Genomic DNA, 20590 nt, shown 5'->3' on the forward strand with positions numbered 1-20590 from the left:
AATGTCTTTACAACTGAAATAATGCGGAAACGTCTAACAAAGAATAATAAAAAATCGAAAATTCGAAATAGCAACACATGGATACTAAAAATCTAGTGAATCACCAGCCCCAAAATTGTTCGAACTCTTCTTCCTCAACCTGCTCTTCGGATAAATCTGGGGAGGGGAGAGTAAAGGGTGAGTATTTTGGGAAATACTCAGCAAGTGGGGACGTATCGAACACAATATAAAAAAAATGTATTTACACCATTTTCGAAAAAAAACAATACACACATACATCATATTTTTCGTAACGTAACATCGTATTCAAAACATAACAGCACTGCGATTTTTTCACCTTCTTTGGTTTACTGATATCAGTCCCTAAGTTTTAATCTTCTAAGGGGGCGAGGCTATAAAACGGTTCTATCCCACCGTGAAGAGCCATATGTTGGAATTCCATCCATTTTCAGGGAATGATCACAGTGCCAACACGTAAACGTACCAAAATTTTAAGAACGTAGAGACAGAACGGACGGTGCTCGACCGATTTTTCAAAAAACTAACACATGCATAAACCGAAAATTTAACCACTTAAAACAACCCACTTACCTTAGATCCTTTGAGAAAACGTGAAAGACTAGGGGTTTCTTGAACTGGAAATTTCGAATTTCCTTCCTTGGTTTTGACTGCAGCAGCGCTTCGGTACTCGGCAGAACCACGAGAGCAAATCTCGAAAATTCCTAAGGTGACACAACTCGAAAATATGGAGAGAATATGAGGTGTGAATTTCGAGTTATAGGGCCCTCCTATTTATAGGGGTTGGCTGCTATCCCGATCGAGTGTTATCGTTGCGTTTGAACTCTGAATCAAATCTTTATCTAGAATCATGATCTATCCGTGATCTTGAGTGATAACCGAAATCTACATCCCCATCTAGTGAATATTTCGAAATTATTACACTAAAATTATACCCATGAATTTCGAAATCTAGGGGATCACATTATCCTTTGCTTGATTTTTATCCCGGTATCTCAATATCAACTCAAATCTTAGATCTTATCTGCTTATCAGTTCGAAAATATATACACGATATAATCTTGAGTTCAAAATATTGCACACGATAAAATTATCACTCAACTTAGAAGATCTTGCAAATCTTACATCTTAAAATGAGATAGATACCCGACGATTGCGAAAATCTTAGTATCCTAAAGATAAAAAAATATTATCATGATTAAACCAAAATCTTGGATTTTACAGTCACGTCGACACTTTGATTATACAGGATTAAAATTGAAAGAAATCACAAATTAATGGATTAAAACTATAAATTAACTTGATAAAATGAGAAACATGTACGATAAGAAGATATTAAAAATGGAATATGCCGGTGTCGACTAATTGAATCTAGGCACACCGTTAGAAAAACATTTAGTATAGCCATGTGGCCACATTTAATTTGACTAGTGGGAAATCGAGTAGAAAAACAAATTTTTTTAATATTTTTTAAAAGCTTTAATAGTCGAGTTGGTGGGTTCTAATGTTATATTCTACTTCAATATGTATTATCTTTTTCAGGATTCCTGAGGGATTTACAATCACTAAAATCTCCAACATTATTCAAAGTTTGATTAAATGAGCAAAAAAATTGAATCTTTGTTATTATGGTTCAATAAAATGGATGAATTGAGGGGAAAAAGGTGATAAAAAAATTTAGAATTGTTGTTTTCTTGGGAGATGATTTGCTTATATTTTAAATGTTTGAATTCCTTCCAAAATAGAGAAAATATTCTGAAATTTTATTTAATGGGAAAAAAGAGATAATAAAATGTATGGGATATGTTTTAGTATGTGGTGGAAGGAGAAATTAACTCTGTGTAGTTCAAAAAATAATGCCGTCAGACTAAAATCTTCTATCTACGCTCCTTGTTTATTTAACATGTATTTAATTTTTAAAAAATCATTATTTTTTATACAAAAATTAATTATTTTATGCCTTCTTAGCTCTATATTTTTTTCTAAAATTTTATAATTTATTAACGATAATAAATTAGTTACATTTTGAAAAATTGTTTTTGACCTTTTTTGTTAAATTGATATTTAAATTTAATACATTAAATAGTATAACATAAAAATATATTAAAGTATTTTGACCTGGTAACCTTTAACATTCTTATTAATGAGATTCTTTTATAGCATATCGATTTTGTTATATCGGTTAAAAAAATTGGCTGTCAAATTTAACAAAATTACACCTTATTAAAACTCAAGTTTAAATCATTTATAGTTACATTATATATAGTACATATCGAATAACACATACACTATATAGGGATGATAATATGTATATTTTTTCATCTCGTACTAAACTAAGTGTGGGATCAGGTTGGCACCCATCTCGTAACCAATTTTCGTCTTGATAAGAACTAAGATTTTTTTTTCATCATGATCCCGTACTCGACAATATCAGGACCCGAATATCCGGGATCCCAAATCGGGAAAAGAGAGGATATCCTTAAAGTTCAGGATCTCATCGTGTAGGGAGATGATATTCCGATAAATATATGGGTGATAACAACAATGTGTTCCTTTCATTCTTCTAAGTTTAGGCTGAAAGAGAGAAATTGATGATAAACTATATTTTTATTTTGTATAATTTTATTTTAATTATAATATTTGTCTATGTGAATTTATTTTATTTGGATGAATTAGTTGAACATTTAATTTAAGTCCTATAATCATCATCTATGGGTTAACCCTTTTTAAATGGGTTAACCATTTTCTATGTGGGCTTCGATCCAATAATATTTTATTTAAAATTACAATCTTCCAACCGAATATGTTAATAATTGTAATGACTACTCATTTTAAAATGCGGATAATTTTTTTTTTAAAGCTCTCGTTTCGGGAATAAACATTTAAATAAATCGCATGCATGCAATCCTACATAAAAACATTATTTAAAAATTATCATGAATATTTACCAATAAAATATAACGGGGTAAAAACAAGAGAAAAATCATACATCCAACAGTAAGATAAACCAGCATAAAAATACTCGTATCCTCTCAAAACATGAAATCATAATGGTGCGGAAAAATCATAGGTCATCGGGTCGTGTCGCCCACCAGGTCCACTGACTCAGAGTCCAGCACCTCCAGTCTCCTCGACATCAAACTCACCTGCATCACACACGCCTAGTGAGTCTAAAGACTCAACACACCTGTACCAGTAATAACAAGTACATATAAGTAGCACGCAACAGTGAAAAATATCATTCTTAACATAACTTTCATGAACTTAAAAACGCAACGTAACGTGTCGTGGAAAATCATATCGTGTCATCTCATGTCATCATGTACATGTCAAAACAGCTCATCAAATCAGCATAAAGTTAAACATTTTCTTTTAATTGAATTAAGTTCATTAGTTGTGCCTTTCGTATCAGCTCAATCGTATCAGCTCTATCGATGGATCCATCTACGTATAACCACAGTACCGGGCGACGAGGGACATCAGCGACAGCATTACCGTCCACTGAGCCTGGGCCTCAGCTCATCATATCTCATGTCATCGTATACATATATATCGTCAGTTACAACAAATTCACATCCTTCAAAAATATCATCATTTTCATCACTTAATAAAAACATGCATATGTGTAACTTTTCTTTAAAATCAAGCATGCAATGTTTTTATCATAATTATGTAAAAATCATAAACGTGATGCATAAATATTTAAATTATCATAAATTTGTGCTCAGGGCGCTGCCAGGACCAAAATCTTACCCTGGGTGCAAAATGACCATTTTGCCCCTGAAACCCAAAAATTTTCGTTTCACCCCTGGACCTCTAAAATTGACCTGAAGCTTACCAAACTTCTTAAAATACCCCAAAATATATTTATAAGCGTTTCTAGACGTAAACTCGAGCCCATATTACAGTTTAACCGATTCGTTACCCAAATTTTCCCCAACTTTTACCATAACTTAAAAACACTTAATAGGTCCTAAATCAATTTCATTAAACTGCTAATCCACGGCTGAAATCTTCAGAACTTGACAGAAATTTTCGGTCCTATCACATTTCACCAAGTCATTTGCACTTATCCCCTAGAACTCACGCCTCACGCTAAACCGAATTCCCCCGCCATGATCCAGCCTACTAAGGACCTCGATCAGACTCTAAGACACCTAACAAAACCAAGACAATGACCCCATGCACGCTCCTAACCACTAGGAATTCCAGAAAACGCATATACCGAGACTACCCTCTCCAACATGGCTCGGTTGTTTGATCCTTTGACCCCAGCGTCGTTCGAGTCATTCCAGCCCCCACCTCAGACCCCTCAGGGTCTGTTCCAGGGCTGGAGAAGTTCCTCACGCTGCTGGTGTACAAGAATTCAAGGACCGAACCACTAGCACCAAGTCCCGATCTGCATAGCCCTCACGCTTTCAAACCAAACTTGATCAAATTCACCCTCCTGCACCTACAGCTCTCACTGCCGATCTGTCCCTGCCCTTGACAAACCAACACAACAGCCCCTTGCACTACATATCAGAAAACGTGAGTAGTTGAAGCAAATATGATGCAAGTTTCACGATAAAACCCACCGAAAACACACCCACATGCAAGTACGGGATCTGAACGTATGCATACATGTTTGACAGAATATTTAGGGCGCATATGATGAGAAACAAAAGTAAAAGCATGCCTTGATGAGTGGGAGAACCAAAAACGATGCGAAAATTGGAGATCCGAGAGAAGTTTTCTTGAAAGATTGTTCGGTGTTGCTGGGGGAGTGTTGAAGCCGAAAGGGATGTGTTGAGTGGAGGAGGTGGGCGGCTATGGAATCGTAAGTAGGTTTAGTGGGGAGTTATGGGAGGTAATTAGGTATAAAAACATTCACATTGATGTATTAATGGATAATTATTAAAACCAATTAATATTTTATGCACCAATGTGGATATGTAGATTATTAATTTTGGTTGTCATGTCAACAAAGAAATTCATCAGAATTAATCTCATTAATTCACATTACGTTTTTTTTTTTAAAAAGTAATGTGGTCAAACGGCTCTTTATATATATATATATAATTAATTATAAATCAAATAATATTATGTTTTAAATAATTATAATTTATAAGTTAAAAGAATGATATCAAAGAGTTCGACATTTTTTATTTTTTAATAATATTTTAATCAATATTGATATTAAGTTATTTTTAAAATAATAATAATATTTATTTTCAATAATATTTATTGTAAAATAAATAAAAAAGATGAATAAGTGGACAGTGAGACTCATAAATAATGAAGGTTGATATTAAATGAATGTGAGTGTGTATTAATAATGGGAAAATGTTAATATAATGATTTAGTGGCTCGTGGACCTCACACTTTTTTAAAAGATGGAAAGTTAATAACATATATTAATGACTATGGATGCAGATGTCCTAAATTATAAGGTTTAGGATTAATTAAAGAGTGGATCTCATGTGAGACCGTCTCACGGATCTTAATCTGTGAGACGGGTCAACCTTACTCATATTCACAATAAAAAATAATACTCTTAGCATAAAAAGTAATATTTTTTTATGGATGACCCAAATAAGATATCCGTCTCACACAAGTTTTTGTTTTAATTAAATGGTTGCATAATAGATAATGGAGTGGGTCTCATATGAGATCGTCTCACGGATCCTAATCTGTGAGACGGGTCAACCCTACCCATATTCACAATAAAAAGTAATACTATTAGCATAAAAAATAATATTTTTTCATGGATGACCCAAATAAGATATCCGTCTCACAAATACGACCCGTGAGACCGTCTCACACAAGTTTTTGCCTTGATAATGGACCTCAATTTGAAAATTAAGAATTTAAAAAGTTAATTAAGCCTAATATGCTTAAAAATAGGTCCATTAAATCTAATCATACTCCCGAAAAATATTTCGTGTTGAAAAAGTTTTAAAATAATAGCCGGACCCTTAGAAAGTCTCCCGATTTGATAAAATTTACATACCGTAAAAAAATAAAATTTGCGGGTGAAAATACTCAAAAATTCTCATTTTTGAAAAATACAGTTAAAAACACCTTATATTAATTTATAAAAATAAACGTGAAATAAAATAATTTTTCTGAAAATTCACCGGTCTCCATTCTTCAATCGAGCGAGAATGCACCTAGAAACCCTAATGCGTAACCTTTTAAAATTTCAGGGAATAAATCCTATCATGCATGAATTATGCATAAATTGCATTAAAAAAATTAAAGATATAAAAAAATAAAAATCCTAGATTGCATGCATTTATGTTACGCGAATTAAATTCCTGGACCTTACAATAATATTATAATATTTTAAAAAAATTAAAAGTTATTAAAATAATCGGATCGGGTCGGGATTCCTGTCTGGTGGATATTAATTTCTCGATCCCTCTCCCGACATTGATCGAGAAGTCAAAAATCTCGACAACTCCGATCGAGAAAGATGTAGATCTGGATTTTTTTTGGAGTGGGATTCGAGTTGGGTTAGGATTTTCAGTTTTTTGTGTCATCCCTACATTAAACACATTGTATTTGTGGCGAGATCTAAACCTGCCAAACGGGTAGCGAAGTGAGTTAGGACCCGGTCAAAATGGCCCAAAAGCGGGTTTGGTATACTAAATCAATAATTTATTTAATATTTTTATTATATTAAGTAATTTATTTCTGTTTTGTTGTGTAGAAGTATTAAAAGATCTCAAATTTGAAAAAAAAAAAACATGTGAACTTGACGGGTTTCGTGGGTTCAACCTAGGTTAAACCCGCGACAATTAGGATGGGCGGTACCCAACTCAATTTTTTTTGGACGATCTCGAATTTGGTCACACACACCCATTTTATCCCTAATTTCATGTTCATATGTAGGGGCGGGCCCATTATGTGAATCTCAATCTAGCCCATTTACCACCCTTAAATATTATACTAAATCAGGGATAAATATATAAGTAGGTTTCTTGTGAGATGGTATCACGATATTTATCTGTGAGACGGGTCAATTCTACCGATATTCACAATAACAAGTAATACTCTTAATATAAAAAGTAATAATTTTTATGGATGACCCAAATAATAGATTCGTCTAACAAAATACGACCGGTGAGACCGTCTCTCGGTCTCACATAAGTTTTTGTCTAAATATATATATACATACACACATATATAAAAGGTGGCTAAACCATAAAATTATACTAAATAACCTACCTTTATGACATATGTGGGCTTAGTATTACTTTCAAAAATTCAGCAGTTAGTTTGTTTTTGGCATGTTTTGGGTCTAAAAATGTGACTTTTAATTAAAATGTTACTTTGTTGGATGCATTTTACGAAAATCCCTCACAATTTAAAATCGGCTAAGTCATTATGTGGTGGTGAGTAGGAACACAAATTAAATATACAATTATGTGATACATGATACATAAAATAAGATTATTTTAATTATGTTAATAAAACTAAATATCATTAAGTAAATTAACAATTTTCTTATAATATAAATATACTAGTATTTAAATACCGAACTGAGTTGAATATGATGGAAATTTTAAAGATTGAATTAAACTTGAATTAGATGTATTTGAGCTTGAGTTCAAGTTCGACTCGAAATATTTGAACATTTTTGCAAACTATTCCACCTATCACATGGAAATCAAAACTGGGAAGACCCATCAAGTTTCATTTACAAAATAAGATCAACTTAAAGCTCAAGAAACTTGCAACCTTTAAACTCATGGATGCCTCACATTTTCAGCCCAATAATTACTTACATTGACCTTCCAAACAAACCTACAGCCCATCAAGATTCATTTCGAAAATTTGAAGCACAATTTGACCATCATTAACAACCACTAATGACCCTTAAAATCTGAATTTTGTACTGCTTCTTGGTCAGCATGCAATAACAAAATAATGAGGGTTTAAGGTCATTAATATGGTAATTATTACAGGCTGAAAAAACATCGGATTTCGCATTCTAGCCTATAAATATCACCCCAAAGCCGAAGTAAATAATGCCAAACACAAAGGATTTTCTCTCCCCATTTTCGAGTTTCCCTACGTCAACATATTTAAGCAAGTGTGCTGCCAATTCGGAGCTAAAAATTTGTCTAAACTCGGGTAGGAAGGTGATTTACATTCTCTAAGACTGATTTCTTCCCATCTTCGAGTAACCATTTACAAGCAAAGTTCTGTTCACTTTAGTTGAGGAAAGACAACCACATTCGAGTTTTCAAAGAAGAGTTGTTGTCCAAAAATTTTGTCAACTTTAGCAACCTTTCTGACAACTTTGTTCACGTTATTCTCAACTTAAGATCAAGTAAGTGGACTTATATATATTTGTTTTAAAATAATGATGTTCCTGTTTTTGAAAACTCAACCGTACATTACTCGTTTCACGTCATTTAATTCATACATGTTTCGTTCCGCATGATTCCGCTGATATGATATGATGTCTTGAAAACTTACTGTTATGATTCGAATTAAAAGTGGTAAGGAAATTTTCGGGACATGATGAGATAAGGCCCTGATGCGGTTGGTCGTAAAAACCGATATATGGCATCGTCCCCTAAGAGAAATAATAATTAGGGATTAATCAGTGTACCATTGATAAATAGATGAATATCAATGCCTTGTTTTAATACCTTGTTCCGTATTCCGTTTGTCTCATGTCTTGATTCATGTAGCAATATGTTTTGTTAAATTTAACTTTTGAACTCATATTATATGTATATTTCGATATTCTTGTACACTGAGTGTTTCTCAAACACTCACATTGATAGAGGTAATATTTACGTGTTTTAATACATTGTGTGAGTCTAGTTTGCATCGTTTTAAGTTATTTAAAGTCTACATTTTGTCTATTTTTTCTTATTTTATTACATTTGATCACCGCTCACTTAAGTATGTTAATGTGCAGAAAAATAAAAAAAAGCAATTGGAAGAGAAGGCTGAGGACAGAAGATGTCGCGCTAGGGCGGTCAAACTTGACTGCCCCAGTGCGAGAGGCTTTGGAAGACACCAGTAGTACAGTAGGTCGCACGCTGGGGCGGTGTAGCGCGAAGAAAAATTTGAAAGTTTCCTTTTTGGATTTATTCAATTTGGAAGGTGGATGGCTAAAAGAGAAAACCTAGGCACGAAAATTCATTCATCATTCAGCAGCCACCACAAGCTTTGGAGAGGATTTCGCGCTTGGATTGAAGATTCGAAGATTTCCGGGCATTGTCTTTGCGTTTTTCAGTCAAATCTAGTATTTCTAACTTAGTTTTTATCTTTGAAACATTGTTGCGTTTATTTTTATTATGAATTATAGTAGCTAAACTAAAATATTTGTTGGGATTTAAGGGGATCCTACCCCAAACTTTGATTTAATTAATTTATATTTCGATTGTCGCTTTGTTCTTGAATGTACTACTGTTTTTCATTGTGTTGTTAGAGCGTAGCTAACTTCATCAACTGTTTTTATATTGCGAGTGAGTTCGAAAGAATAGCTTGTGATAGCAACGAGTAGAATAGTCCGTGGATCTACAATTTACATAGATATATGAAATTGGATACGCGCCGATAGTCATAGTCCGGTAGGACGAAAACTAGGGGATTTCAGAGATCGAATTGCGATTCACTCTTGATAAATAATTAAAGACATTTAGTTACTTCACTGAGTAGAATTAGTTTGGCATAGCTCGAGAGAGTGTGTTCAATTGAATAGGAAATCCTGTCGGAAGCATACAATCACTATCGAACGAATTAGTTAATTAACGAGGGGACAGTGAACTGAAATTCCCAACAAATTATTTCTTATTGAATTTTAAATCAATCATTCTAGATATTAAATCTCATTATTTAAGTCTTCTTTTTAATTGCATATTTATTTAATGTTAGTAGTAATAATCAATCAATCAAATTTCCGTTGCTAAAGATTTAATAACTGAAAATAATAATTGTCAAATACAGTCTTCAGTGGAACGATACTCGTACTAACGTACATTATACTATTACTTGACATCGTGCACTTGTGATTAATTTTGAGCATACAAAACCATATTTTTAGTAAGGATTTCACAGTGCAAGTTTTGCTCGATCAAGTTTTTGACGCCGTTGCCGGGGACTGTTAATTCACAATTTTATTTTTAGTTATTTTCTTTAGCATTGTTTCATTTTTATTAAATTAACACTCCATATTCCGTTACAGATATCTCTTTCAGTGCATGCCAAAATCACTTGACGTGGAGCTTGAACAGTTTGACCCTGAAATTGAAAGAACTTTTCGCAGGAGAAGACAGCAGCAGAGACTGAAGGAATTGATGGAGAGGCACGAGCACGAGCATGAGAAGGAACACCATGATAATAGACATGTTGAGATGCCACGCCGCATACCGATGCTAGAGTATGCCCAGCATTCTTTGGATGGAGCACGCCCCAGCATTGTAAGGCTTATTGTGCGGACAAACCTCTTTGAAATCAAGCCAGCGATAATTCAGATGATTCAGAATACAGTACAGTTTGGAGAATCTGCAGTAGATGACCCAAACACGCACATCGCAGATTTTCTTGAAATTTGCGATACTTTTAAATTTAATGGATTTTCTGATGATGATGTTAGATTGCGTTTATTTCCTTTCTCCTTACGCGATAAAGCTAAAGCATGGTTAAATTGTTTGCCTGTAGGTTCAATCACCACATGGGATAATATGGCGAAGGCGTTTCTCATCAAATACTTTCCTCCATCTAAGACGATGAAGCTGCGGGCAGACATCACCACATTTGTTCAATTCGAGCAAGAGTCTTTATATGAGGCATGAGAGCGCTTCAAAGATCTATTACGAAGATGTCCTCATCACGAACTACCACTTGGGTTAGTCGTTCAAAAATTTTTTTATGGCTTGCTTACTCCTAATCATACTATGATAGATGCTGCTGCTTGTGGAAACCTACTGAGAAAGACTGCTGAGGAAGGATATGAGTTGTTGGAGGAGATGGCTGCTAGCAGCTATCATCCTCAATCTGAAAGGAACAACTAGCGAAGAAGTGCAGGAGTTCACCAGGTAACTGACGTTTCCGCTATTATCGCACAACTTGATGTCTTGAACAGGAAACTGGATGGTTTGAATATGTATGGCTATGCGTCTGCAAGAGATATTTTGTGAAAAATGCGGAGGAGAACACTATGTTAAAGACTGTCAAGACAGTGGTCTTTTTTATGTGCCAGAAGGGGCACCTGTGAATCAAGTGGGAGTCCAAAACTGTCCAAGGAATGATCCGTAATCAAACACATATAATCCTGGATGGAGGCAACATCCCAACTTCTCATGGGGTGGTCAAAATAGTCAGAATCGACCACAAGGAGGACAACAATATGGAAAACAACTGGTGTATAGATCTGACCCTCCTAGAGAAGAAAAGTCCAATTTAGAGCAGATGATGTCTAAGTTTATCTCGTCCACTGAAACTAGACTCCAAAATCAAGATGCATCGATAAAAGGGCTGAAGAATCAGATTGGGCAGTTAGCGAAGATGATAGCAAGTAGAGAGCCGGGAACCTTGCCAAGTAACACAGAGACCAATCCAAAAGAGCAAGTGAAGGCCATCGAGTTGAAGAGTGGAAAGATCTTAGAGGCTAGAGGAACAGAAAAAACTCAATTACAGGATGAACAGACTGAGTCATCAAAAGGTAAGTCTTCCAACTCAACACCAGCACCCACTGCACAATCTAAAATTGTTATCCCTCCACCTTTTCCTGCAGCACTAAAAAAGGCGAAATTAGATGCACAATTCGGTAAGTTTCTTGAGGTATTTAAAAAATTGCATATCAATATTCCTTTTGCCGATGCTTTGATGCAAATGCCTACGCCAAATTTCTGAAGGACATCTTAGCTAATAAGAGAAAATTGGAGGATCACAAGACGGTTAATCTGACTGAGAACTGCTCTGCATTGGTACAAAACAAGATCCCACCGAAACTGAAGGACCCATGGAGTTTTTCTATTCCTTGCGTGATTGGTGATATTGTATTTCATAAAGCTTTGTGTGACCTTGGTGCGAGTATAAATCTTATGCCGTTATCTATATTAAGAAACTCGGATTAGGAGAACCTAAGCCAACAAGGATGTCCTTGCAACTAGCAGACAGATCTGTCAAATACCCGCGAGGAGTCATAGAGGACGTCTTGCTAAAGGTGGACAAATTCATATTTCCTTCAGATTTTGTGGTACTTGACATGGAGGAAGACGTGGAGATGCCTTTGATTTTAGGAAGACCATTCCTTGCAACTGGCAAGACCTTAATTGATGTGCAAGAAGGGAAGTTGAGATTGAGAGTGGGAGAAGAGAAGATTACTTTCAATGTTTTTAATGCACTTAAGCACACACTACATTCTGATAGTTGTTATAGAATTGATGCTTTTGATGATCTTGTGTCTAATTATGTGCAGGGTGCTATTAGAGATCATTTGGAAAGCCATTCTCACTACTGAAATGAGAGAAGATGACTTGGACGAAGACAAAGCTGAAATAGTGGCATACTTTAATGCCAATCATCCATGGAGAAAGCCAATGAGAATGAGACTGGAGGATTTAGGAGAGCGAAGAGATTTGACCCCTCCAAAGTCAAGCATCGAGGAGCCACCGACGCTTGAGCTCAAGCCATTGCCTCCGCACCTAAAGTACATATACCTGGGTGAGAATGACACTTTACCTGTCATTATTTCTGCAGCTTTGACAGATGCCATGGAGGAAAAATTGTTGCAAGTTCTCAAAGAGCACAAAAAAGAATTTGCTTGGAAGGTGGCAGACATCAAGGGAATAAGTCCATCAATCTGCATGCACAAAATCTTGATGGAAGAAAAGTACTCACCCCTCGTGCAACCTCAAAGACGACTCAATCCGAAGATGCAAGAGGTAGTGAAGGCTGAAACCATTAAGCTTCTCGATGCAGGTATTATCTATCCTATTTCAGATAGTGCATGGGTAAGTCATGTTCAGTGTGTGCCCAAAAAATGTGGGATTACGGTGATCACTTATGAAAAGAATGAACTTATTCCCACGAGGAATGTTACGGGGTGGAGAGTGTGTATTGACTATAGGAAGTTGAATGATGCCACCTGTAAGGACCACTTTCCCCTGCTCTTTATTGATAAGATGTTGGAGAGACTAGCGGGGCATGAGTTTTACTGTTTTCTAGATGGGTATTCGGAGTGTAATCAAATCACTATTGCACCTGAGGACCAAGAAAAAAACCACTTTCACTTGTCCTTATGGAACTTTTGCTTTCCGCCGTATGCCTTTTGATCTTTGTGATGCCCCTACTACGTTTCAACGTTGCATGACTGCTATATTACATTATATGATTGAAACCTTTCTTGAAATATTTATGGATGACTTTTCTATCTTTGGTGCAACGTTTGATGAGTGTTTGCAGAATCTGAGAACCGTGTTGAGGAGGTGCGAGGCGACGAAATTGGTACTTAATTGGGAGAAGTGCCACTTCATGGTACAAGAGGGAATTGTCTTAGGGCACAAGGTTTCGGAACAAGGGATTGAGGTGGACAAAGCTAAAATAGAAGTCATAAAGAACCTACCACCACCAGCCTCAATAAAGGGAGTTAGAATTTTTCTAGGCCACGCCGGTTTTTATAGGCGGTTTATCAAAGATTTTTCGAAAATTGCCAAACCTCTATCTTCCTTACTTATGAAAGATGTGCCTTTTGATTTCAATTCTGACCGTTTACAGGCATACGAGGATTTGAAGGAGCGCTTGGTGACGGCTCCTGTCTTGGTGGCACCAGATTGGGATCTGCCCTTCGAGATCATGTGCGATGCCAGTGATACTGCGGTGGGGGCTGTGCTTGGCCAGCGTCAAAACAAGGTATTTCATACAATTTACTACGCAAGTAAGACCATTGATGAGGCTCAATTAAATTATGCAACAACTGAAAAGTAATTACTTGCCGTAGTATTTGCGCTTGACAAATTTCACTCATACGTTGTTTTGTTGTCCAAAGTAATTGTTTACACAGATCACTCTGCATTGAAATATTTACTTGCTAAAAAAGATGCAAAGCCACGCCTACTTAGGTGAATTTTATTGTTGCAAGAATTTTACTTAGAAATAAAAGAATTTGAGAATGTGGTGGCGGACCATTTGTCTAGACTGGAGCTTATTAGTAACGACTGTGTAGATCATGCTATCAATGATTGGTTTTCTGATGAGCAACTGTTTGAGATGAGACATTGTCCTTCGTATGCAAAGAAAGAAATTCTTTTTGGACGTGAAATATTATTTTTGGGAGGAACCCTTCTTGTTCAAAATATGTGCAGATTCTATGATCAGAAAGTGTGTTGCAGAGGAAGAGTTTTGTCAAATTCACAACCACTGCCATGACCGTGAGGTAGGTGGTCATTTTGGACCAACAAAGACGACATCTAAGGTACTTGAATGTGGCTTTTATTGGCCAACCCTCTTTAAAGATGCTCGTTCTTATGTGTTAGCCTGTGATAAATGCCAACGGACAGGTAACATCTCTAACCGTCATGAAATGCCTTTGAATAATATCATTGAGTGTGAGGTTGTTGATGTGTGGGGAATAGACTTCATGGGACTGTTTCCCAGCTCATTCACAAAAAAATATATTTTGGTGGCGGTCGACTATGTGTCTAAGTGGGTAGAGGCAGAAGCATATGCCACTAATGATGCTCACGTGGTCCTGAAATTTTTAAAGAAAAATATTTTTAACAGGTTTGGGACACCAGCGAGCAATCATTAGTGATGGTGGCACCCATTTTTGCAACAAACTCTTTGAAAAACTTTTGAGCAAATATGGTGTCACACATAAGATATCTACTCCCTATCACCCCCAAACGAGTGGTCAAGTAGAAGTGTCGAACCGAGAGATCAAGCGGATTTTGGAAAAGGTAGTAGGTGTCAGTCGGAAAGAGTGGTCTATGAGGTTAGATGAAGCTCTTTGGGCATATAGGACTGCGTTCAAAACACCTATAGGCACTACAACATGTAGACTACTGTTTGGTAAAGCATGTCATTTACCTGTAGAGTTAGAGCATCGAAGCATACTGGGCAAAAAAAGCACTAAACTTTAACTTTACTAATGCAGGTGAACGACGTCTGTTGCTAGTGGATCAGTTGGAAGAATTCCGGAATCTGGCATTTGATCTCGCACTGTCTTACAAGGAAAAGACAAAGAGGGCTCATGATAGGCGGATCATTGAAATAGAATTCAAAAAAGGCGAAAATGTGCTACTCTACAACTCCCGGTTGCGACTGTTTCCCGGAAAATTGAAAGTCGCGATGGTCTAGTCCATTCGTGATTTCTAAAGTTTACCCATCGGGAGCTGTAGAATTGAAAGATGGAAAGGATGTGACATTTACGGTCAATGCCCAGCGACTGAAGCACTACATGGGTGGCACAGTTGAGCCACAACTTGGAATCACCCGGTTCCAAGACAATCCGAACTGAAACTGACCGACATTCAAGCTCTCGACTATAAATTGAGAAATACCTCTGTTTCTCTTATCTTGCATTAAATTCGATTTTTAGTTCATTTTCTTATTGTTTTACTTAAAAAAATTTGCAAAAAAAAAAATCAAAGGGTATCGCGCTCGGGCGGTCAAACTTGACCGTCACAGCGCGAGCCCTTGCCATGCTGGGGACAGAGGGTGTCGCACTAGGGCGGTCAAACTTGACCGCCCCAGCGCGAGTCCTTTTGATTTTCACCAGAACGCAGCGCGCTAGGGTGGTCAAACTTGACCGCCCCAATGCGCCGCGCTATTTAAACGCCCCCTCCCCTTTCCCTTTTTACTCTGCGTGCCCCAATTCCCCCCCCCCCCCCCCCCCCACCCACCGAAATCTCTACAAAATCGCCCCTCACCTTCAAATTTCTCCCTCTTGATTTGCAGGTACTCGGGTTCTTACACTCCCAGAGCACTCAAACCGTCGGTGACTCCATTCTTCACTCAAATTCTGGACAGCCACGCGGATTAACCTTGGCATCTTCCACACCCACATTCATACATGGCCCCAAAGAAATCAAAGGTAACACACGCGTCTTCCTCCTCATCGTCTGGTACTCGAGATAAATTTTTCACCTGAGGAAGCCCGACAGAGATATGAACATGCCAAAGTTCATAGGCGCCCCATTCCAGAGCGAGGGTTTGAATTATCTTCTAGGTCCTTAGGTTTGATGATTGCTATTGCGAACCGGGGATGGGAATCTTTTTGTACGCCACCTAAGGCCGCGGTGGTTCGCTTGTGCGTGAATTCTACGCCAACGCCGCCGAGAGGACTGATGGAGTGGCTATGGTACAGGGTAGGCTAGTCTCTTTCGACTCAACCACGTTAAATGCATTATTGGCTACCCCTGTAGTTGATGAGTCTGATTTAGAGGCGTTAATCGCCAATCCGAATTTCGAAGTCATTTTGCAATCTATATGTTACTCGGGGGCTAGGTGGAAGACTCCGAGTTGCTTTCTGGAAAAATATTTGTTGTTCGAAACCCGCGATGTGGTATGCATTCCTATCAAAACGATTGATGCCAGTGTCACATACCAGTGACTGTTCAGAAAGATCGCGCCATCGTGGTGTACGCACTAATGGAGAGCATTCCCATTAATGTGGGCCGAGTGATCTTTTCTCAGATACAGCAGTCCATACACAGCTCAAGCATCGCCCTATTCTTTCCTACTATTATTACCAACCTGTGTGTGCGAGCCGGGGTAGTCGTTAATGTGAAGGACGAATGGCTACAACCAATGAGGCCCATTGACGACTCGTGGGTGAAGACAAAGAGAGGCAAGCGTGCTATCGACTTCCCAGAGGTACCTGAGGAGGAGGCAGCCGCCAACCACCCACCAGTACCCCCACAGCCCCGCCGACGGTCCATTTTGATAAGATTGACGAGTTATGTGCATTTGCGGTCCATCAAGATCAGTAACATTGTCAACAGTGCACACATGGCATCGATAGAGTCTCTAGTATGCGGGATGGCATCGAACATGGGCCTTGACACCGCCACTTACCCACCACCATCGGCAGTTCCCGCCTCCATTCCCATTCCAGTATGCTTATCCACAGGCTGACGATGAGGAAGCTTGGCGTGGTACCACCCGAGGACGAGGAAGATGAGATGTGATCAGGGGAGTTCACTGTTTCCCCTTCTGTTATTTCAATTCTTTGTCTTTTTCTACTGCATTCTATTTTTGGTTCTTAGTGTTGTTTTTTTCCGTCATTTGTTTTGCATTTGTACCTATGTTCTGCATTCATACGTTCGTTTATGTGTTTCGGTTTGTTTTCTTTGTGCAATGGGGACATGGCACACTCTTAGCATGAGGGGGTCATTTAGTTGTGTCGTGCATGTGTATCAATTGATGGTGCAACAAGTGAATTGGTAGCCAATGATGAATTTAAGTTCGATGAACTGCATGTTGCTTAGTCTTGTCACTCATTATGAATCCCCGACAAATGATGAATTTGTATTTGCGCACATAGTGGGTTTTGGCAGTAATGTAAATGACAGTTGAATTTAAAAATCTGCGGGGAAACTAGAAAAACATGATATGCGAGTAGAACTTGAATGAATTTTGGTTGACAGTCGTGACACACCAGTGGTACACACTCGAGTAGACAACCTTAATCCCCTTGGAATAATCTTCATCTCAATCATGCATCGAACCTCAAAAGTCGCCCCTTAGCCAAATAAATGAAAATACTGCATATTCAAAGCCCGGGGAGTATACATGAAAAAATTATGCACTAAAAATGTGAAAAAAAAAAGAAAAAAAGGGATGTAAGGTATGGGGGAGCCAAAAGGGATGAAATTCTATCCCGAGGCTAAAAAGATGAAGATGTAAGGCGTTGAGGAATGTCAGCTAAAAATGCTGACAAGTGCACAATGAAAATGATCAGTATACTCCCCACCTTTTTGAACCGTTTGAAACAGTTATGGATATTGACTCCCTAATTCTTGTTGGACAACTGTGAAACTCTGTCGCTGTGTGTTTACTGGTTGGTCACGAACAGAAACAGAACTCAGGATAGAGAAACTTGCGTTAAATTGTTGATTTGGTGACTTGCATGATTCGCGAATGAAACTATCTGAAGCACGTGCTGGTGAAACCCACAACACACACACACGACCACATTTTCTGGTCAAATCAAAATACTATAAGGTGCTTTAAAAAGGGGGTGTTGAAAGATGTTGTGAGTTGACTAATTGGCTGCAGTTCAAAAACCCGTTGAGGCATAAGATGCCAAGTTGCTGTTTCGCCATCAGTTTAGTTGTGTTTAGTATTTTCACTTTGTGGTTTGGTTCACGTGTTGTTTGTGATCTGTAACCTATTTTGCTTGAGGGCAAACAAAAGATTAGTATGAGGGGGTTGATAGAGGTAATATTTACGTGTTTTAATATATTGTGTGAGTCTAGTTTGCATTGTTTTAAGTTATTTAGAGTCTACATTCTGTCTATTTCTTCTTATTTTATTACATTTGATCACCGCTCACTTAAGTATGTTAATGTGCAGAAAAATGAAAAAAAGCAATTGGAAGAGAAGGATGGAGACAGAAGATTTCGCGCTAGGACGGTCAAGTCGCGAGGGGCTGAAGAAAAAGAACAGAAGACCTCGCGATTGACCGCCCCAGCGCGAGAGGCTTTGGAACACCAGTAGTACAGTAGGTCGCGCGCTGGGGCAGTCAAGCGCGAAGAAAAATTTGAAAGTTTCCTTTTTGGATTTTATTCAATTTGGAAGGTGGATGGCTAAAGGAGAAAACCTAGGCACGAAAATTCATTCATCATTCAGCAGTCACCACAAGCTTTGGAGAGGATTTCGCGGTTGGATTGAAGATTCGAAGATTTCCGGGCATTGTCTTTGCGTTTTTCGTCAAATCTAGTATTTCTAACTTAGTTTTTAACTTTGAAACATTGTTGCGTTTATTTTTATTATGAATTCTAGTAGCTAAACTAAAATATTTGTTGGGATTTAAGGGGATCCTACCCCAAACTTTGATTTAATTAATTTATATTTCGATTGTCGCTTTGTTCTTGAATGTACTACTGTTTTTCATTGTGTTGTTAGAGCGTAGCTAACTTCAACAACGTTTTTATATTGCGAGTGAGTTCGAAAGAATAGCTTGTAATAGCAACGAGTAGAATAGTCCGTGGATCTACAATTTACATAGATATATGAAATTGGATACGCGTCGATAGTCATAGTCCGGTAGGGCGAAAACTAGGGGATTTCAGAGATCGACATGCGATTCACTCTTGATAAATAATTAAAGACATTTAATTACTTCACTTAGTAGAATTAGTTTGGCATAGCTCGAGAGAGTGTGTTCAATTGAATAGGAAATCCTGTCGGAAGCATACAATCACTATCGAACGAATTAGTTAATTAACGAGGGACAGTGAACTGAAATTCCCAACAAATTCATTTCTTATTGAATTTTAAATCAATCATTCTAGATATTAAATCTCATTATTTAAGTCTTAAATCTTTTTAATTGCATATTTATTTAATGTTAGTAGTAATAATCAATCAATCAAATTTTCGTTGCTAAAGATTTAATAACTGAAAATAATAATTGTCAAATACAGTCTTCAGTGGAACGATACTCGTACTAACGTACATTATACTATTACTTGACATCGTGCACTTGCGATTAATTTTGAGCATACAAAACCATATTTTTAGTAAGGATTCCACAGTGCAAGTTTTGCTCGATCACACATCCTTACTTTCCTCCCAATATATGGGCGAAGATCAATTGGAAGAGGATAAACAATACATGTTTTCGGGTTGATGATCAAGTTCGAGACATGAAGTTTCAAGCATCGATTTTAGTTTTATTTTTCTTTACGTCATCGCTTCCGCAAATATGTTATGCGCTGTAAAAACTATGTAATACGTGGATTTTAGCTATTTCATGTACTATGTAGCTTGTTGTTTTATAATTTTAAATTGTTAAATAACGTCGATGTCACAACTCAATTTCAGGACATGACAAAAACACGAAAATCTCGACATATTTACTAAAATATAATATAGTAATCACTATTTAATTTAGAGGATATTAGTGTGATAAATTTAGCATAATAATATAATGAAATTTCAGTTTTCCATAACCATTAACATGGTTGGTATTCAAAAAGTTATAAAAAAAAAAAAGATTATAATATATATAAGATAATAGAATAAAATATTAATTTAATATAGGAGATACTTTGACCTACATATTATGAAAACCAAAACAATTTACAATTTGTCCTCACCAAAACAATTATACAAAATTTACATATTTGTTAACGGTAATTATCGAGCAATATCTACTTCTGGATCAGGTTAGTCACAGCTCTACGCAGTTCCCATTTTCTCCACCTCAATCCAAAGAAAATTGTGGTTGAACCAGAATTAAATAGAGCCCGACATATACATATCACGACCATGTATTGATTAAAATGAGGAGATTACAATTTTGATCATTCAAAATATCCATTTTTCGTTTGTAAAAACCCGTAAGTTTTGAGGTTGCAATTTTAGTTTAGTAAATTAATCATGGTTCTCATTC

General features: G+C 37.0%; 1 non-coding gene across 1 annotated transcript; it reads right to left on the bottom strand.

Moving 5' to 3' along the window:
• Positions 1-10758: 10758 nt before the first annotated feature.
• LOC142547882 (small nucleolar RNA R71) lies at positions 10759-10864 on the bottom strand. The gene has a single exon (XR_012820775.1). It is a non-coding gene; the product is annotated as a small nucleolar RNA R71 (small nucleolar RNA).
• Positions 10865-20590: the final 9726 nt, after the last annotated feature.

This window comes from Primulina tabacum, chromosome 5 (assembly GCF_025594145.1).
Source record: "Primulina tabacum isolate GXHZ01 chromosome 5, ASM2559414v2, whole genome shotgun sequence".
Classification (NCBI taxonomy): Eukaryota; Viridiplantae; Streptophyta; class Magnoliopsida; order Lamiales; family Gesneriaceae; genus Primulina; species Primulina tabacum.